Source organism: Chiloscyllium punctatum, chromosome 1 (genome assembly GCF_047496795.1).
Source record: "Chiloscyllium punctatum isolate Juve2018m chromosome 1, sChiPun1.3, whole genome shotgun sequence".
NCBI lineage: Eukaryota > Metazoa > Chordata > Chondrichthyes > Orectolobiformes > Hemiscylliidae > Chiloscyllium > Chiloscyllium punctatum.
The window spans coordinates 34,771,529-34,793,789 of record NC_092739.1 but is presented as its reverse complement, the minus strand read 5'-3'; the positions used below and the strand labels follow the sequence as shown (position 1 = coordinate 34,793,789).

General features: G+C 40.5%; 1 long non-coding RNA gene across 2 annotated transcripts; it reads right to left on the bottom strand.

Annotated features, from left to right (window-relative positions):
- Positions 1-16,381: 16,381 nt before the first annotated feature.
- On the bottom strand, positions 16,382-19,330 carry LOC140482184 (uncharacterized). 2 transcript variants are annotated; one of them, XR_011961681.1, is made up of 4 exons: positions 19,130-19,330; positions 18,792-18,941; positions 18,522-18,654; positions 16,382-16,454 (listed from the first exon to the last, which is right to left on the bottom strand). It is a non-coding gene; the product is annotated as an uncharacterized lncRNA (long non-coding RNA). The 2 variants fall into 2 exon arrangements; XR_011961682.1 differs by having other exon boundaries at positions 18,815-18,941.
- Between the last annotated feature and the right edge of the window lie 2,931 nt (positions 19,331-22,261).

Genomic DNA, 22,261 nt, shown 5'->3' with positions numbered 1-22,261 from the left:
GTGGGGTACTATTTGTTTTGTTCAACAGTACAAGAACCAGGGGAATCCGTATCGGGGTTTTTGACGTGGTTAGGACAATTTGCAGAGGCATGTGACTTTGGTTTAATCCTTAATGAGATGCTGAGTGACCATTTGGTATGTGGAATTAATGATGTGATCATGCAAAAGCACCTACCGGCTGAAGCCCAACTGGACTTCAAACAGTCACTACAGCTGGGTTTATCATTGGAAAATGTGGCAAGTGCTGTCTGTGAGTTGTATTCCAAAGAAAGTGGGCACCCTCACCATTCCGACTGAGCTTGAGATATACCAGTTAAGTTAAGGAAATTGCATAGTGTCACTCAGAACATATCCCGATTGGGGCTGTTAATCTAGTCCAGATTAATAGGGAGTCCTGGCTGACAGATATGCACAGGAGTGTCATTGGTTCTGTTCTCTCTACGAGCTGGCTCTGAGGAAGCTGGATCAGTTTCATGGACTCACACTATGTGCAAATAAAGGGCGACTTGGTGACGGGATAACAGAGCGTATGGAGTTATTTCATGAACATTTCTATAGATCTGTGTTGTTTTATTCTGAGACGCTTCACTCTATTTAATTGCTGCACTACTACACAAACAAAATAAACTTTCTCAACAACAAGTGTCTTCCAATTCATACTCAATACACATATTACTTTGATACTCAATGATAATCCAAGGCACCTATATTGGATCAGTCAAACATTTATCATGAGCAGATATTAATAAACAGAATGTCATGAAATTAGAAAACCATTTTGAATATCTTATCAGTAAGTTTTGTTTAAAATCTCCCAGCAATAAATCACTGTTTTGATTTTTCCAGCTTTATTATTTCTATTGAGTAATTACATCGAGTTTAGCAGTACAATATATTCTATCATCATGTGACAAAAGAAAATGTTTTTCACTCATCCGCCATTTAATTTCTGTCTCGGGTCAGGAATAACCAGTAGGATGAGAAATGAACAGTGATTAGCTTCTTTAGACTGCAAATTTTACCATAAATGAGTAGTTATTTTTAGAATATTGTGTTCTCCAATCTTTTGTTCCTTTTCATAATTCACTTGGTGTCTTTATTTTGTGGCCATTTTAGTTTTTAAAGTACAACTAAGTACATTTTATGCACATCTTCAGAGTACATGAAATTAATTGATTGTTGATGACAGTACATGATAATTATAAAATCTTTTTGAGTGCAGGATGGGGCATAATGAGTACACGTCCAGCGTATATTTAAAGAATTCAAGCAAAACCTTGCAGTGAATTACATGTCAGTAACACATCAAGATTTATATCAGAAATTGTGACCGTTTAAAGCCTGACAAATTGGTTAATGTCACTTTTCCCTGAAATGTGTTGCATTTTTTGCGATACTACGTTTTTCTCACAGCTCATGTGGTTAGTTTTATTGAACTTTTCTGCATGCTTTTTTAACAGCTGAGTGCAAGAACAAAACGTCATGCAGGTAAGGCTGACATCCTTGAATTGTGTAGAAACAGGGAAATAGAAAACAGAGAGTTGTGTGTTACGAGCCCCATAAACTTTGCTCCCACTCCACCACTGTATTAAATTCCTGTGTTGATTTCCTGTTGAGACGTTTATTCCAAAATCACGTTCCAAATAAATCAGAAGACAATGGAGGATAAAGTCTAAACTCTAATTACTCAATCCACTCCTTCAATGTACAAATTACCCATTTTAACCAGCATTAAAGACCTGCCAGATAGATACACAGGTAGTTCTCCCAATCCCAAGCCTCCAATTCAGCATCGCCCTCCGGACCTGTCCATCACTGTCCCCTCTGACCTATCACCTTCGCCCTCACCTTCATCCACCTATTACTTTCCCAGCTACCTCTCCCCAACCCCACCCCCCCCTCCCATTTATCTCTCGGCACCAACCCACAAGCCTCATTCCTGATGAAGGGCTTATGTCCAAAACATCGATTCTCCTGCTCCTCAGATGCTGCCTGACCTACCGTGCTTTTCCAGCACCACACTCTCGACTCTGACCTCCAGCATCTGCAGTCCCCACTTTCTCCAAGTTCTCCTATAACATCATAGTTGCGTTCCAACAAAACCTCACTTAATAGAAAATCGCTTAATAGAAATAATGGGGCCGATGGGAAAAGTGGGGTAAGGGCAGACCTGCAAAAAGTAACTCACAATCGCTCAAAAATCGCCCAAAAGCCCAACACAATGTATAGATTAGATTTGATTACATTAGATTACATTACAGTGTGGAAACAGGCCCTTCGGCCCAACATGTCCACACCGCCCCGCCGAAGCGCAACCCACCCATACCCCTACATTTACCCCTTACCTAACACTACGGGCAATTTAGCATGGCCAATTCACCTGACCTGCACATCTTTGGACTGTGGGAGGAAACCGGAGCACCCGGAGGAAACCCACGTAGGCACGGGGAGAACGTGTAAACTCCACACAGTCAGTTGCCTGAGGCGGGAATTGAACCTGGGTCTCCGGTGCTGTGAGACAGCCTGAATGAAGGTTTAAGTCATATTTATTAATGAAGCAAAAGTAAATTTAATGCACTACATTGAAAAAATATTGTTAATACAGGGACAGAGTGTCATCAGTGTCACCACCTTCACGTGCAGTTGTGGTTCAGAAGTGGATGGCTGTGGATGATTGTCTTCTGACTGCTTCTTGAGGGCTGGTTTAGATTGTGTGATGTGCAGGTACAAGAACAAATTAGAAAGGCAAAATGGTATGTACAAGAGTAATGCACACATACCACCCTGTAGCTGACGACTTCAACTCCCTCTCCCACTCTCCGAAGGACATGCAAATCCTGGGCCTCCTCCACTGCCAAATCAAGGCCACCCACCAAGTGGAAGGAGAACATCTCATGTTCCAACTTGGGGGGCTCCAACCACACGGGATCAACATTAATTTCACCAGTTACCTCATCTCCCCTCCCCTCATCCCTGATCCAACCCTCCAACTTGGCACTCCTCTTGAACTGTCCTACCTGTCCATTTTCCGTCCCACCTATCCACTCCACCCTCTTTACTGACCTATCAGAATTACCTCCCACCTGGATCCACCTGTTGCCTTCCCAGCTACCTTCCCCCAAGTCCCATCCCCTTCCCCCATTCACATTCCTGATGAAGGGCTTATGCCAGATACGTTGACTCTACTGCACCTTGGATGCTGCCTGACCTGCTATGCTTTTCCAGCATCTCCCTTTAAGACTAACAGTAATGCAGTCATGCAGGAATTATACAAGGCTTATACAGGAATCATACAAGAATGTTCTTGTCTCAGAGGGTGAGCAATGAAAATTCATTAGTTTCTTTTTTTTTAAATGAAGCTGCACAATGTATAATACTGTATCTCTCACATGCTCTGACAACAACTGACATTGGTGCATACACAGAACAAAGCACGTGGAACAATCACTGCTGAAACCCCGCTATTGTGAAGAGAAGTAAGCATTCTTGAAAATACCATTCCCTAATTCTTTAGCTCTGTTATAGCCAAATTGTGCTTTATTCAAGAACTACCTGTATATTCGGAAGAAATGACCTAAAGCTATGAAGTTCCTTCATCTTGCTTACTATTCAAATGCAAAACTAGAAAATTTATTTCAGCAGTCTCTTCTCATGAAATTTCATAAAAACTATGATATCAATTTTTACCTCTAATGCTTACTCAGAGTTTTACAAGCTGGGAGCTCACACTGGAGATTCAGCTATCCCTTGCTGCTCATTAAAAATTGATATTAATGAACAGAAAGGATAAACAGTATGCATCCATACATTTAATATCCATTTTTGGAAAATCAAATTCTGTGTGTGTCTACCATGTAGGTGCCAGGCAATGACCATCTCGAACAAAAGAGAATCTTATCATCTCCCTTTGACATTTATTGTCACTGCTATCGCTCAATCCCCTAATATCAACATCCTACGTATTACCATTGACCAGCAACTGAATTGGACCATCTATCTACATGCTATGTCTACCAAAGCTGGTCAGAAGCTTAGAATTCTGAGATGATTAGCTCACCTCTTGATTTGCCAAAACCTGTTCATTATCCACAAAAGTCAGGAGTATAATGGAATATTCTCCCCTGGCTGAAAAAGTGCAGCTCCAACACTCAAGAAGCTTGACACCATCCAGGACTATATAGCTACCTTATTTGCACCAATCTACTACCTTAAACATGCAGTCCATCCATGACTTTTACATAGTGTGTACTATCTCTGAAGTGTATTGCAGTAACTCAGCAAGTCTCTTCAAGAGTATCTCCCAAACATATGACCGTTGCCAACGAGAATAATAAACAGATAAGTCAGAATGCAACCATCTAAAGTCTGTTCCAAGCCACTCACCACCCTGATTTTGAAATAAATTACCCTTCTTTCACTTCAAACGGGGTCAAATTCCTCCAACTCCCTTCCTAATAGGATTGTATGTGCATCTACATTACAGAAACTCCATTAGTTCAAGAAGACTGTCATCACCATTTTTGAAGGGCAGTTAGAGATTGGTAATAAATACTGGCCAAGCCCCCAAAGCTGTTAAAGTACAAATTAAAAACTGGCATGACAACATGTTGGTATCATCCCTACGCATGAATGCAGTCTATAGCTTCACCATGCTCATAGAATCATAGAGATGTACAGCACAGAAACAGACCCTTCGGTTCAACACATCCATGCCGACCAGATATCCTTACCTTACCTTACCTCGTCCCATTTGCCAGCACTTGGCCCTTATCCCTCTAAAACCTTCCTATTCATATATCCATCCTGATGTATTTTAAATGCTGTTACCTCTTAACAGGTCTTATTGAGAGCTTGTTTAAATAATCAGATCAAAGAAAATCATCACATAAAGGAAATTAAGGCTGTAGATTATGTCATATAAATTAATCCCATTTTCTATGCCCCAAAAATTCATTTTTAAATCTAAGTTGAGCTTCCTTTATTACTAAGAACATTTTCACTTTGATTTGGAGTTGGCCTCAGTTTTCCAGCTTAGAAATGTACGGATTAAATTTTACAACTTTTGTTAGTACATTTGAACATAGTGGTGGGGGTAGAGGTGTGGGGGGGGGGGGCGGAGAGGGGGTTGGGGCACATGAAATAAAGTGGGCAGTCAACCCACCACTTTCTTGCCTATCCTTGCAGCCCCCCCCCCTCCAACCAGGTTACAGAGAATTGGTAATGTGTCAGTCAGCTCACCCTCCCTTGGCTCTGCTGAAGCCTTAAAGTCACCAATCAATGGCCACTTTAGGGCCTCATTTTAACTCAACTGCAGGAACACAAGAGGCTAAGGAAAGCAGAAAAAAATGTGGCCAAGCACTCACATTCACAGCTCAGAATAAAATAAATCTAAGGAATGGCTTACTATCTCGCCTTGTGTCCATCACTCACAAGATCATATGCCACCGCTGTGCCTGCCCACCAGACCTCTAAATTCCAACTTTGGGTCCCCTCATCCTCCCAATCTGTAAGATCCCTAAACACACCCTGACCAACATTCTCATATTTACGTTGAGGTTTGTTACAAACTTTCCTTTTTCCTAGGGGGCTGCTTTTGTTTCTGCAGTGAGTACCTGGGTGCAGGACTGGGTGGACTGGCAGAAACTTGGATTTAAACCCAATATCCAGGAACCAAGATTCCAGAGATTCTAGAGGTCACTATGCTTGGCTCAGAGTTTGAGGGGGTGGGTCAGGGTGGGGGAGTGTCACTGTGCTCAAGCCAGAGTGGGAGGGGGGGAGGGGTTTCACTGCGCCTGGGTCAGGGTGGGGGAGGGTCACTATGCTGGGGTCACGGCGGGGGGGTATCAGTGTGCCCGGGTTAGGGTGGGGGGGGGGGGGGGTCATTGTGCTCGGATCGGGGTGGGGGGGGGGCGGGGGGAAGTCACTGTGTTCAGATCGGGGTACGGGGTGTGTCACTGTACCTGGGTTTGGATGGAGTGTCACCGTACTCGTGTCAGGGTGGGGGCTGCCAATGTCCTTTGGTCGGGGTGGGTGGGGGTCACTGTGCTCAGGTCCCGGTGGGGGACACTGTGCTTGTGTTGTGGAGTGTCTCTGTTCATGTCAGGAGAGAGAGACATGTCGATTGTGTCTCTTGATAAAATCACCATTGGAAAATAAAACACATTAGCAGCAAAAGTGACATTCAAATCATTGAAATTCCTTCAACTAATCCCGTATGTAAACAAACATTTTACTTAAGTGCTGTAGCGTTTAGTCCATTTTGCAAGTATTTCCACTCAATAAGAACTTGGACTGTTAATCAAAGTGTTCATTTGAGAGACATTATGAAGATGATAATTTGGGAAATCGGTCTTATAGCACAAATCATAGTTAAAAATCACACACCAGGCTATAACCAGATTTAATTGGAAACACTAGCTTTCAGGGCACCGCTCCTTCATCAGGTGGTTGGGGAGTACACAACTGTAAGACACAGAATTTTTAGCAGAAGTTTACAGTGGAATGTAACTTAAATTATACACTGAAAAATACCTTGATTGTTTAAGTCTCTCATCTGTTAGAATGACATATTATCTGGGCTGAAACCAATTGTTAAAGTTAACCTGAGAATGTAACTTTTAAAAAAAGTTTTGTTACTTACATATGAAAGAAGTGAAACTAACATGGTCATTCTAACAGATGAGAGACTCCACAACACCTGGTATTGTGTGATTTTTAACTTTGTACATCCCAGTCCAACACCGGCATCTCCAAATCAGCACAAACCATATAATGGTTTATGAGAACAACAATTCAGAAATGCGAAGCACTTTTGTGAAAGCGGGAATGGGGGTGGGTGATAAAAGGATAATGTCACTAGAGTGGTAATTCAAGGGTACAAATTACAGCCCTGGGAACATGGCTTCAAATCCCACCATGGCTCCTGGTGAGATTTGAATTCAATTCATAAATGTGGAATTGAAAGCTATCCTCAATGATGGTGAAAATGAAACTGTCATTGACTGTTGCAAAAAACTATTTGATTCATTAAGGGCTTTTAAGCAAGGAAATCTCCTATCCTCACATGCAACCCCAGACAAATTGCAATGTGGTTTGACTCTTAACCATTTCTGAAATGGTCTTAGCAAGTCACTCAGTTCAAAGAGGACTAAGGCTGACTTACAAATGCTGAGCTTCCATTGACACCTATATTCCACAAAAGCCCTGGTAGTCTCCATGAACTTATGCATGTCTTATGCACAAATAAACAGGTGCAGAATCTCAAAGGGTGATTTACCTCCAACAAAGGTTGCAATATCTCGGCCAGTGCCCTCAGACCAGATCCAATGAAATAACTTACCTTTCAAAAAGGGAATAATGTTAAACGGTCAACCCTCACCCTCACAATCTCTCATCCTCCACACACTCCACGTGCCCCAGCCACGGCAAACCATGCTACCTATTGCTCTCCACCCATTCCCCATAGCCCCCCTCATATCTCCTGTACCATTCTATGCACCATTACAATTTCCTTGGCCCTCATACCCCTATGTCACCTTAGTGCCTACTTCCATCCAGCATCCTTTCCCTGTTCAGCTACCATAATTCCTGGATCACTCTTTCTAACAGCACCATGACCTTCAGAAGTTCAAGGAAATGGCAACCACTTTTCTCAAGTGTAGGTAAGGACAGAAAATAAATGTTAGCTTAACCAACAATGCCTATAGTCCATAAACAAACAACCAAAAAAACAGCACTGCAAGTTACAAAAGATAAAATTAGTACGTAAGAAAGCAAATATAGAGTAACCTGAATTATCTGAAGGATGCAGGTGGGGAGTAGTTTGTTCAGTTAATCGAATTCCAGATAATCAAATGCCAAATGAAAGAGTTTAGCCAAGCATTGGATCTTGCGATCTTGCCAGATAAGCTGGTATTCAGATAATCGAATGCTGGATAATCAAGGTTCCTCTGTAACTGGGATAATTCACTAAAACTATCACACCATATGACACAGGAGCAGAATTAAGCCATTTGGCTGGTCAAGCCTGTTCTATAATGTGATCCTGGCTGATATATTTCTCAAACCCATTCTCCTGCCTTCTCCCCATAACTCTTGGATCTCCTCACTAATCAAGAACCTATCTAACTCTGTCTTAAATACACTCAATGACTTGGCTTGGATTTTGAGAAAGAATAATTAAACACACTTACTTGCCTCTCATATAGACAGCAGCATTAAATAATATATTAGTGAAGCCTGAGTTATTAAGTACAACCTCGGTTATCCGAATGTCAATTATCCAAATGTCAGATTATCCAAACAAGATCTTAAGGTTCCATAAAAATATTACCCGTTGTCCGAACAATCAGTTACCAAACAAAATATTCTCTGCTTGTTTCGTTCGGATAATCGAGGTTGTTCTGTATCAGGAACATGTATTGCATTATGTAACGCATTAATCCAGTAAACTTTATTAAAGTTGTTGCCCACATACAATTCAATTTAGGCTGCACCAGAACCACAACAACCCTCAGAAAATGGAATCTAAATCCCAGTAACTATGAACTATGTAAGATCTGTGATTAGAATCTTCTAACTGAAATCCTGCTTTGTAACTAGCAAGGTAGTTTACAACACTGTACACTGTGAGAGCACCAGTTCGAGATTTATAGACAACTAGCAGTGTCTGTGATTGAATTGCCCCTGGCTAAATATTAATCTTCATAATGTTACCTATATATTTAATAGTATAAGAGCTAATGTAGGAATGGGGAGAATGATGAATGCTATAACATCATTTGGCACTGAAATGTTATTAACAGAGATTGACTTAAAAAGAAAGATGTTTTTATTAGAAATCGAGTACTTATTTGAACACCGGTATGTTATAAATTATATGACACTGATCTGTTCACAATTTCATTGTCAATGGTTTGTACTGTCATTTCTATTCATGCAAATAAAGAAAGGAAAGATCAAGTTACCTGCATCTTTATAATATAGTTACAATAAGTATATCAACAGATGTTAAACTAAGTAAATTTTTCATAAAACTATTTAATTTGGGCAGCCCATGCATTGCTTTTACTGTTAAGCAATTAATTATCTGAGGTGGTGTGCTCATCCTATACCTCCTGACTTTAGTTGATGTTCAGTGCTGAGGTTTCTGAAATGATGATGTCGATGAATGTGTGAATTGCAGGTAATTACAGTAGGATACTGTTCATGTCCTTGTATGGGAGTTAGTATAAAATCCAATGAGGTAAAATATCCCTAACACTCGGTTAATCTGATATTTTTATATTCTCACAATGCACTCAAAGCTTTAGTGTATTTTACAGGAATAATGAATATTGCAAGCTATTTCAAATTAACATTGCACAACAAGAGAAGAACTCTATAAGACTCTTATTTCTTCACCTGGCGGTCAGTTGCTGCAATAAATGTTACTAAATTGTGTCTGTGTACATTTTATATTCCCTGTGTGTTAATACTTAAACTAACAAAATTTTTTTTATAAGTTGTATTCAGAGTTGTTCTAATCACCAAGTTTAGACTTGGCTGGAAAAATAATTTTTAAAAAACCTGATATGTATCAAGCTCTGAAAAGGAGATGAGCAATTCGATTAAACATTCAGGTTGACTCATTAATTCAGACTTTAAGCATGATATTGATTTTGTCTCTTTCATTTGTGTGAACTCCAGCTAATTTTCTGTTCCTTTTCACTGCCAGCTTTTGCTTGGAAGGAAAAAAAGACCTTACCACTGCCCACATTGTCCTGTTTAAATTGTACCATCTGCTTACTACAAAGGACTGTTAATGGTCGACATAAAAAATCATCACCCAAACAATCTTTGTTCTCCCAGCTTGAGGAAACAGCATAGGTTATCTACGTTTAAAGGCAAAAAGTAGTGGAAGGCAAAAGGGAAGTTATTTTCACTTGTGTTGTTAAGCAACACAGTCCAATGTTTCACTGGTGACAGTATATCTGAAACATATTGACGGGATAAGAGTGCAGAATCTGTTGAAGAGCATAACATTGAACAAACTGAATATTATGGCACAAATAATGAGCAGATCATTTAGAAGCCCCCCTGCCACTTGCAAAGCAATTGCATACAGCTAGTGGTTTATCGGAAAATCACAGGTGCATGACCCATAAGTTTCCTCCCATTAAGGTCAGTGAAAAGGATGAAAGGATTGTGGGTAAAGCACTGTTATTTTCCAATAAGTTACCAGCTGTGTGTGGGGCCCTCCTGGTAAATGAGAGGCCTACATTTGTGGGACTGGTCGCCAGCCTCTGAACCTTTCAGTTACTGTTTCACAACTGTTGGTATGAGGCTTTCAAGGTCCGATGATCTCATGCAAAGTATAGGATTCATTCATCTTGGCCTTCTCAGGCTGTCCAATCTCATGTTCACCACAGGTTTCTTGCAACAGCACTGAAAACAGAATGCACGAGACAAGAAGCTTAGGGAAATTAGGTTGTGTCTGCTCACTGTGACTCACAATGTTGCCCTAATTGTGTGTACCTGCTTCTGGCATAAACAAGGATCGTGCTGCAGGGAAGCCCACGGCAATATGAAAGGGTTAAAAGTCATAAAAGAAACTAATGAAAATTCCCAGATACAAGCTAGAGCAGACGTCGCTGCAGTATTTTCTACATGAAACAATACATATTACATGAGACCATCATTATAAAAAAGGAGAGGAGGCTGAGGGCGTTTGCTTAAAAAACACATCATTACAGGTCAGGGAGAGGAAGGACAAAGGGGATTGTGAAAGCATGATGAAGGGTTGAGATTTGAAGGAAGAGTGAAGTCAAATAAAAATGAAGAGGAAAATGGATCTGGAAGGGTAACGGTTTTGAAAAGCCATTAAGACTTGCAGCCCATGACGCCTGAATATTAGAAAATAAATTTCTGTTAAAGTTCTGAATGAAGTGAAAAATGTTTGAAACTGAGAATGAGGACAGGTCTAAAATAAAATGAATCCATGTTGCTGAAGAGTAAACATATGATGGTAGAGCTTTTAGCATTAATGCTTCATGGTGATTTATTGTGTGGCCATTAGCACAATGGGAATTTAGATTTGGCTTGATTTCTTACATTAGAATCATATTAGAAGGATTGCTTAAACATAACTATGTCAGTAATTTGTGAATTGATACACCATACTTTTGTTTTGTTTCTGAACATTATTTTATAAAATATATGTAAGTTTCAAAATGTAATCTGATTCCATAAAAACATGCAAAATAACCATGGATGCTGGCTCCATCTGATTCCATAGACTATCTGCAAGCTTCTGACTAGCAACATTCCCGTGTTGGAATTAATCTTCTGCACGTTTTTACTCTCCTGTCTGACAACGTGCGAGTCAAAAGAAGAAAATATTTGTGAAGAAAGAAGAAATTGTTAAGAAAGTGCTTTGTCAGGTAATCCAAAAACAGACGCAATCTCTATCGGCCTAGATTCTCTGTTCTGAAGTAAGCTCAGAGAATCATTAAGTCGATAAATTCTTACTACATTACTAAGTCCTTTCACTCCTCTCTGTCAGCTGTGGCTCACTTGGCAATGCTCTTGCCCCTGGAGTGATAGGTTCTAGACTCTCATCCACTTCTTCTGTGCAAAAGTCTGGACTGACTCCTCTAGTGAGGTGCTGAGGGAATGCTGTACTGTTGGAGCTGCTGTATTTCGGGTGAGATGCAAAACCTCCAATTTTGCCGGCACTTTTTAAGTTGAATTACAGACAATCACATGGTACTATTTTGAAGAAATGAGGATGATTTATTCCTTATAACATTACCAGCACTTGTCAATCAAACAAAACATAAAAAAAGCGAATTTTATCACGTTACTCTGTGTGGAAGCTTGCCATGAGCAAAACTTATTTCCTGCATTACAACAGGGACAATCTTTTGTAAGTATTTCATTGGTTGTAAATGTTTTGGGATTTCTGGTGATTGTGTAAAATGCATGTAAATGCAAGTTCTTTCTTTCTTTCTGTATCAGAAAAGACTTTCTGGAACTACAGATGACTTATATTGCTATTTGCTAAATTATATGATTTGTTTTTAAATATGTGACGATGCTCGCACTTTACCAAGGTTATTTTGTCTTTGGATTTTTTTAAGAGAGATCGTGAAAGCAGAAGCGCCAGTATGTCTGGAAACAGCCTAACTTAACAATGGCAGAGGAGTGGCCAGTTTACCCAGTTCAAGTCTTTTGTCGTTTGGTTTAGCTGTGGCAGACAGAAAATGCTGGAGTCCAGAAAAGTTTCCAAGCTTCAGCAGATGATTCCTGACTGCTTCTCTTGATCTCTGAAATCTTTTTGGAAGTTGTTTCAATTTACCTTTTTGTCAAGGGATGTGTTTATGTGATGTTACTGGATTGCAACAGTTCCTTAGTTAAGTTGCTGTATCAGGTTGGTTAAGTTTTTCAATAGTTAAGTTATTCTAAATTCCATTTTCTTTTGTTCGTGTTTCAACTGTAATGTTTAACTGAATTCTGTTTTGCTTAAAGCTGATTGGTTTGACCAGCTGCATCGCACCTGGAATATCCACATCACATTTTCCTTTAAAATAAGAAAATGTTAGGGTCTAGGCTACTTTCTTAAAATATTTTGAGGGCCTGGTCCATAACAAATAAAAGTAGGATAACCAATACCACTTGGACAGTAAACAAGTAAAATTATTGTCTCCCCATTATAGAACCCATTCAGTTTTCCTTTTCATTGAATTCATTAATTCAAGCGTGTTCTCCAGGATGATCCTTGAGCACCAGATCTGACTGGTTGATAAGAGTCATGCACTCTTTGTGCCAGCTTGGTGCCAGTTTGGCTGGGTCAGGTGGTAGAAAATATAGCCAGATGGAAGGCTCAGTAAAAGGGAAAGGTTTCCAGCTATCACCCAGGTTTCAGCTGAAGGTAGAGAGTCACTGCAGTCACCCATAATAAAGTTATGTTTAACAGGACTTGTTTATGATTAAATGGATACTCTAGGGAGATATGCAGATCTGATCCATAGTTTTGTTCCAACAACAAAGTAGAAGAGGATACTGGTGAGGTGACTGGGTAGTAGGCTGATAGGTTTATGGTAAATACTGGATTAGTGGTGCTGGAAGAGCACAGCAGTTCAGGCAGCATCCAACGAGCAGCAAAATCAACGTTTCGGGCAAAAGCCCTTCATCAGGAATAAAGGCAGTGAGCCTGAAGCGTGGAGAGATAAGCTAGAGGAGGGTGGGGGTGGGGAGAGAGTAGCATAGAGTACAATGGGTGAGTGGGGGAGGAGATGAAGGTGATAGGTCAAAGAGAAGAGGGTGGAGTGGATAGGTGGAAAAGGAGATAGGCAGGTCGGACAAGTCAAGGAGACAGTAAGTGAGCTGGAAGTTTGAAACTAGAATGAGGTGGGGGAAGGGGAAATGAGGAAGCTGTTGAAGTCCACATTGATGCCCTGGGGTTGAAGTGTTCCGAGGCGGAAGATGAGGCGTTCTTCCTCCAGGCGTCTGGTAGTGAGGGAGCGGCGGTGAAGGAGGCCCAGGACCTCCATGTCCTCGGCAGAGTGAGAGGGGGAGTTGAAATGTTGGGCCACGGGACGGTTTGGTTGATTGGTGCGGGTGTCTCGGAGATGTTCCCTAAAGCGCTCTGCTAGGAGGCGCCCAGTCTCCCCAATGTAGAGGAGACCACATCGGGAGCAACGGATACAATAAATGATATTGGTGGATGTGCAGGTGAAACTTTGATGGATGTGGAAGGCTCCTTTAGGGCCTTGGATAGAGGTGAGGGAGGAGGTGTGGGCACAGGTTTTACAGTTCCTGCGGTGGCAGGGGAAAGTGCCAGAATGGGAGGGTGGGTCGTAGGGGGGTGTGGACCTGACCAGGTAGTCACGGAGGGAACGGTCTTTGCGGAAGGTGGAAAGGGGTGGGGAGGGAAATATATACCTGGTGGTGGGGTCTTTTTGGAGGTGGCGGAAATGTCGGTGGATGATTTGGTTGATGCGAAGGTTTGTAGGGTGGAAGGTGAGCACCAGGGGCGTTCTGTCCTTGTTACGGTTGGAGGGGTGGGGTCTGAGGGCGGAGGTGCGGGATGTGGACGAAATGCGTTGGAGGGCATCTTTAACCACATGGGAAGGGAAATTGCGGTCTCTAAAGAAGGAGGCCATCTGGTGTGTCCTATGGTGGAACTGGTCCTCCTGGGAGCAGATACGGCGGAGGCGGAGAAATTGGGAATACGGGATGGCATTTTTGCAAGAGATAGGGTGGGAAGAGGTGTAATCCAGGTAGCTATGGGAGTCAGTGGGTTTGTAAAAAATGTCAGTGTCGAGTCGGTCGTCACTAATGGAGATGGTGAGGTCCAGGAAGGGGAGCGAGGTGTCAGAGGTCCAGGTAAATTTAAGGTCAGGGTGGAATGTGTTGGTGAAGTTGATGAATTGCTCAACCTCCTCGCGGGAGCACGAGGTGGCGCCAATGCAGTCATCAATGTAGCGGAGGAAGAGGTGGGGAGTGGTGCCGGTGTAATTACGGAAGATCAACTGTTCTACATAGCCAACAAAGAGACAGGCATAGCTGGGGCCCATACGTGTGCCCATGGCTACGCCTTTGGTCTGGAGGAAGTGGGAGGATTCAAAGGAGAAATTGTTAAGGGTGAGGACCAGTTCGGCCAAACGAATGAGAGTGTCAGTGGAAGGGTACTGTTGGGGATGTTTGGAGAGGAAAAAACGGAGGGCTTGGAGGCCCTGGTCATGGCGAATGGAGGTGTAGAGGGATTGGATATCCATGGTGAAGATAAGGCGTTGGGGGCCGGGGAAGCGGAAGTCTTGGAGGAGGTGGAGGGCGTGGGTGGTGTCTCGAAGGTATGTGGGGAGTTCCTGGACTAGGGGGGATAGGACAGTGTCAAGGTAGGTTTATGGTCCCAGTGAATGTGCTGATTGGGAAGAAACCGAGAAGTTGGGATCACAGCTCCTAAAGAGGCAGCAATCTGTACCTCAATGGGTCAATTTTCCACATGGAATTACTTATAATGCTGATAATATTTAAACAAACAGTAGACTGGATTTATTTGATGTCACTCGAACCAGTTGGGGAACCATCCAAACTGCCGCGTCAACTTTCTATGGGGCCTGACCCTGTCTTGTCAAAACAGTCACTTACCTAGATGGTGTGGAACCTCCAAGTGAGGGTGGAAACACTGCTCTGGAGAACTGACAGCTCTTCAGCACTGCCAGTAGCACAGGAAGTAAACAGAGGTTTTGACCAGAGTTCATCACTGGATTCCTGGAAGGAGGTAAATGAAGTCACGGAGAGGAGGTTGGCAATGATGCCCTTGGATGGAAGGGCAGAGAATGGCTTTTAGTGGCTCCCATCCATTCCCACTACTAGGTACCTCAACCAGGCACAGGCTGCGTGTCAATGAAGGACCCCACCCCACACATCTACAGGCAAACCTGACAGAATTTGCTGAGTGGCTTTCAGCAGGCATGGTTGACCCTACATGAATCCCCATTGAATCCCCGAGACAGCATCAGATTCTGGTGGTCTCAGGGATCATTGGTGTTAAGTGGCTCATTAGCAATTTTCCGAGACATCTCACTGCCAGCGGGCGGAGTTCCTTCATCAGGCTCTTCCTTAACAAACAGTCAGTTTTCCTGCTTCTGGGAATTGAATGTGGGTTCTCCTGCTGATTCTCCAACCCTTGCCCATCATGCTCTCCATCCATCATCCCCTGCCCTTCAGGACAATGACTTTATTCACAAAATTATATTTCAACACACTGTGGGGAAGATTTCTTTTTAAATTCAAAAGGTTATGTTGCTTGAAATTGTCTGTAATCCAAAATGCAACTGTTATGATCAGTACATAAGCAGAATATCAATCTTTAAACTTTGATGCATTAAATATTGTACAGCTCATTTATTTCAGTCAGGAATCTTTAATAGTCATCTCAGTATAAATAATGGTTTCAAAGCATACTTTGGAATAGCTATTGTTGCTGGAAAGCTTGGGAGTGATGGGGCAGAGGTTATCACCCACTTACAAACTAAAGGCTCCTGTGATTGCAAGCAGTTCTCTTAAAGACAGAATGACTAGTCCTCAGCAGTGTCTGTAAAGGATGAGGTATTTCTGAATGACAGGAGTCTGGAAGTAATTACTCTGATTCCTCCGTAGACCTCAGGTTGCTTCGACTTCATTTAACCAAAAGACAAGACTAAAATGCATAGCATGACGTGATGAGAGATTTCTAAACAGAACTCGTGTCTACATCCATTACATTTTCTCACAGTCAGAAAAGCAAGGTTTTATAATAAATAAAACAAAGAAATGCAGAAATGGCCAAAACTTCCCAACCTTAGTTAACATCCTAGTGAATCTATACTGGAACTTTTCTAATGCCATTTTAAATAGCAAGCTCTTTATTTATCTATTCCACATGAAGGTCTGAAACAAAAACAGAAACCTAGCAGGTCTGGCAGCATCTGTAGAGAGACGAAAATGGAGTTAATATTTCAAGTCCAGTGACCCTTCGATAGAACCAAAGATTTGTAGCAGTTTTATTTGCTTAATTCCCTTCTTTAATGGGTTTTCAATATATATGTAAAACATATATAAAACACATATAGCATCTAAATATTCATTGGAGTGGTTGAAGGTAGCATCCTACACCAAAAACATTGAAATCACTCTGGGGTTTCATACCTTGTCTGTATGACAGACAGTACTTAAATCTGGTGATATCAGTGGACATAAAGGAACCAATACACTATTTTTAAAAAAGCAGGGATGCGAGATCTCAAGCAATGTTCCTCCTTCACACAGACATGCTAACAATTGATTAAGTAATTCTTTACTTTATCATTGTTTATGCAACCCTACTGTATACAAAATTGGCAAAACATTTCAAAAATTATCCTATCACTGTGAAAAGTGAGCATAAAATCATATTCGGCAATGAAACATTCCTGGATATTTTAAGTCAGAAAATTGCTAAAAGCTTTTTCTAACTTTAGAATAACTATGCAAATATTATTTTTCCTTCTGTAAACTGCAAGTTGGTTCACAAAACAAGTGCTCATTTCAGGAGCTAATTTTTCATAAGATCATAATATGTAAGAACAGAATTAGGCTATTTGGCCCATCGAGTCTGCTCTGCCATTTGATCATGGCTGACATGTTTCTCCACCCCATTCTCCTGCCTTCTCCTAGTAACCCTTGATTTCCTCACTGATCAAGAGCCCATCTTTCTCAAAGACACTCAATGACTTGGTCTCTGCAGCCTTCTTCAGCAATGAGCTCTACAGATTCACCACCCTCTCACTGAAGAAATTCCTCCTCATCTCAGCTCGAAGGGGTCATCCCTTCAGTCTGAGGCTGTGCCCTCAGATCTTACTGGTGAAAACATCATTATGTCCACTCTCTCCAGGCCTCAAAGTATTTTGTAAGTTTCAGTGAGATCCTCCTCATCCTTCCTAAACTCCATGGCGTGCAGACCCAGAATCCTCACCCACTTCTCATATGAAAAACAGCATTTTCAGCACCAAATTCAGAGTTATCAATGTATTAATTCTTGTTATGCAATGGCCTATCAATGTATATTGTTTTAGAGGGTAGCATTAATTATTAGCTTACTATTTGTTGGTGACTGTTAAGATTCATTTCGAATGTTATTTCAGGAATAAAATTTATACTATTTTATGGAGTGTTACTGTTGAAGTTATTTTAATCAAGCTGTTCAGACATGCTTTGGCAGTAGCAAAGTAGTGGAGCTTCTGGCTCAGAATTAGGGACACTACGACTGTGGTAATAAGACCCCCAGTGGTATTGGTGGAAAGCCATTGGGATTTCCAACTCTACATTGCCTTGTTAAATTGGCTTGCAATTCCAGGAGCCTCCCTCAAGAGGGAGCAAAGTGCTTATACCTTTACCTCGTCTGATTTTCCTTCTATTATTTCAATAAAGTGAATGCCAGGCAGAATTCCTGTGATGAGTTTGAAACTGCCCCCTCTGACTCTCTTCCCAGCAAATGGATTACATTCATACATTAAGATGAAGATTTACCCTGTATCATGAGTAGACTACTTTATAAGTAAAATAAATGGAATAAAACCTTGTTTAATAATACTTTTTAGAAATATACCTTAAATAGTGTCATAGAGTCATAGAAAAGTACAGCACGGAAACAGAGCCTTTAGCCCAACTTCTCCATGCTGACCAGATATCCTAAATTAATCTAGTCAAATTTGCCAGCACTTGGCCCATATCCCTCTAAATCCTTCCTATTCATATACCCCCCCAGATGTCTTTTAAATGTTGTAATTTTACCAGCCTCCACCACTTCCTCTGGCAGCTCATTCCATACACCCTCTGTGTGAAAATGTTGCCCCTTAGGTCCCTTTGAAATCTTCCCCCTCTCACCTTAAACCTATGTCCTCTAGTTCTGGACTCACCCAGCCCAGAGAAAAGACGTTTTCTATCTATCTAACCACGTGGAATAGAGGAATAAAAAGCTTGCTGTTTAAAATGGCATCTGCAGTCCTTGTTCTTACCCTGTTTAAAATGGCAGTAGAGAGGTTCCAGTGTAGATTCACTAGGATGTTAACTAAGGTTGAGAAGTTTTGGTCTAGAACTGAGGCTTGGTCTAGTTAATTTTGTTTTCACATTCAGAGGTTGAGGGATAATCTGAAAACAAGGTTCAAACATTTGAGGAGATATGATTGGCAAGTAGTTCGAAATAGATTGCAACATTATTATCCAGTCTAAAATTAAAACTAAGCTATTAATATTCTTTGTTTAAATTAATCATTCTAAATACTGACTTTGTTCAGTTTTCAGTACGCACGTTTTAATCGGAAGTTTGTAGTCTGACAGCAGGTACAGGTTAAAATAGCATCACAGAAGGTTAAAGAGTAAATTTGTTTCTTTTTCCACAAGTACTGGAGTTAAGGTATGGAATTGTCTGGATGTACCTTCAAAAGGCAAGAAAACAATCATTTCTATTAGATGAGTACTAAAAATAAACATAATCAATTAGGTGGCATCCAAGTCAATTTTGTCATAACGATGGTTGGAATTTACTGAACAAATAACAAATAGTTTAATGCATTCACTGATATTAGTGTGTAAATTAAGTATTTATGTTCTTACAATAACTTACCTTCGCTAGCCCAGAGGGGAACAATTGAAGTTTGTTTCATTGTGACAGGATGCAAGTTATTCAGTTATTTTCAAACATTGATGTTTTAAAATTGCTATTTGTTGCTTATACCTTCTTATTCTGTCACAAAGCTGGTCCTTTTTCAAAAAGCTGTACCTTTTCTCAAGGATACTGTCTCCTTGATTATTTATCAGAGGGGTCATAAAACAGCCCAGGGTCTGAATTGGCTGGCTTGGTGCAGAGATGAAAAGGGTCTAGGGAGGCCTTTATGTTTATACGTAGACAAATGGGTTTTCAGACCAAAGCTTCTATGTTTTAGAAGTAACCCGTATAATGAGAAGGGAGTGGTCAGTCCTGAAAGCTGAATTCTTATTTTTAATCAGTTGCAGCAGAAGCTTTATGGGGGAAGGTTGGAAACCTCTCTCTCTCTCTCTCTCTCTTCACTGCTGTTTCAGCCTTACAGTGCTTATGCCATGGTATACAGGATGTGCTAAATGGTGTGTGTATTTTCGGAACAGCATAATTAAGTCTTGTTTGGATAGACTGAGTTCTGTGGGTATTCTATATTCTGTTCTTTGTGTTTCATTCCATAAATTTGTGAATACATTTTTGTCTGTTTTAAAACCTGGTTTTCAACCAAGCTAACTTACTCCGGGTAATACTCACTCTATCCTTACCAAAACAAATAGCAAAGTTAAGGTCTGGGATGCCTGCTTAAGAACGTTTTGAGTGGTCTGACCTAGTCCATAAAAATTCCACTCTATCTTTATTCCTTAATCCTTTATTTCTCTTTTTAGTTTGACTCTAATTCATCATCGCCATTCCTTATTTTTCCCAAGCATTGGATCTAATTGGTTAAGGTGATCTACTGTTGGTATGGTTTCTCACTATAGTACCATGTAACTCTGTTTCCAGCTTTCTATCACTATCAGCTCTCAGTTCCATTGAGATGCAGTACAAACAATTTTCAAATTCCTAAGCAAGAAAACAAGTCTACTGGGCTCTACTATCACAGAATCTGTAAAACATTCTGTGTATCTACCGTTGAGTCCTGCTTAACACTACTGGAGACTTCATGCACTCATGAAAGAGATTGGTGTCAGTCCTGGAAAATGAAACAAGTTGTGGTTAGAACTCTAACTTTACTGGAAAGAGTCTGCATATCACTTATAGGCATAACTAGATGACGAGTAACCCTAAACTCCATAATACTACATCATTTCCTGATTCACACAACATTCAGAGGTATATTTCCATGTGAAGCTTGAAGTTTGAGCAGCAATTATTAATGAAATTTGGAAACTCTGTGTCCTTAACCTGTGCCCATAGGTTCATCTGCTCAGACAGATTTTACATAGAAACCTTGTAATTACAAAGATAGGCCAAGACAGAGGAGGGACATGAGGAGACATTCTTATTCATATTCACTAATTCAGTTTATGATGTTTAACCATACAAAAATTGACAATATAGATGATTGTGGGTAATCTTACTATGGTACTTAAAATATTGCAATGAATTGATATGAAAAATAAAAGAAATAATTTCTTCCAGTGTTAAAAGCAGAATAATGGGTGTATTGGTCTTGTCATTTCAAGGGAAATCAGGAAGCATTCATTTTACAAAAAGTGTCAAAAAACTATGGGTGCTGGATTAAGTTGAGCTTTCAAGTTTGAAAGTGATGGATTTTGGTTAGTCTGGGCAGATGGAGCAAAAGTCAATAATTGGAGCAGGCCACAGATCCTCAATGATTTAACTGGCTGATCGAGTAGGCTTGAGAAGCTACTGGGAAATGGCCCAGTCCTGTGATAATAATAAACAAATTGAAAGACATAAAGAGGTAATTTTCAATAGAACTGAAAAGAAAAGGGTAAGTTTTACAATAGCTGGGCAACCCCTTCGCTAAAATTACCTGTAAAAGGTGAAAAAATTTGATAACTTACCAAATGTGACAAATACTCCTGCATGAAATGATAATGCAATTAATTCAATTAGCAACCATATACTGATGGTGCACTGATGTTATATACTTGTTCAGTCAAAAAAGTTAAATTTCACAACAGGAATGCTGGGTGAGTTGTGAATCTGTGCATTTTTTTTCTGAAACAATTAATTGGAGTTATCCCTCTCTGTCAGGACAAAGTGTGAAACCTTACAAACCAATTGTTATATCTTGTCAGCAATGTGGTGGTGTGGGTACATGATGGATTAATGATGCAGTCTAGGCGTCGTAGCTGAAATAACAGACGCCACATCGTTATCTTTCCATCGATCAGATGGATTGGTAGCTCATTTGTCAAATCACTCAATTATTTCTGAGAAAGCAAAAAAAATGATAAATGGCTTTAATTAGGTTTGTGTAAAGGAAGGAAAACAAAAAATCATATTTCCTGGTCAGTTTTACAGGGAAAGCAATAGCACTTTGGAGATTTGCTTAGCAAAGAAAAATATTTATTTAGACCTGCAAGGGAGTTGGCAATGGGGTGGAGGGCTGAAACAGTTTGTTTTTTAACTAATGCAAACAGTTAAAACTGATACCAGTCATTCATTTAAAGCAAGGCATCAAATGCTGAAACTGAAATTTGTTTAGTAGAGATTTTTGAAGCCAGTTTGTTGTGATTCCAGGTTATGGTGGTGAGTAAAAATGCAATCTAGGAACTTGAAGCTGATGAAATATATTCACCTTCATGTGGATAATCCTCTTGATAATAATTAGAAGTTATTAATGCAGCTGAGAGCAAACGTCATTAAAAGTCACAGGCTCACTAGTAAAATTGGAATGTTGCTATTTTACGCTTATGATTTTTATTTTCCATTCTGGTTGTCAGACAGCCTCAGGTGTAAGAAACATGACAGCCCCTTGTTTTACAACAAAACTACAATACAATGAGATGGACCATACATTGCAATTTACATTAACGGGCACAGATAAATTATATTACATAGCAAAAATCATCTTTCCATGATGGAAGAGGAAATTGACTTTGGGAGGCAAACCTTGTTGTGAGTACACTGTACACTGTACTATTCTTAGTAAACTGTAATGCCAATATCTACTGATTCTTGTTTTTTACTGTACGTACACCTAACAAGGACTAAGGACAATTTTCCCGTCCCCAACCTCTCCCCTCA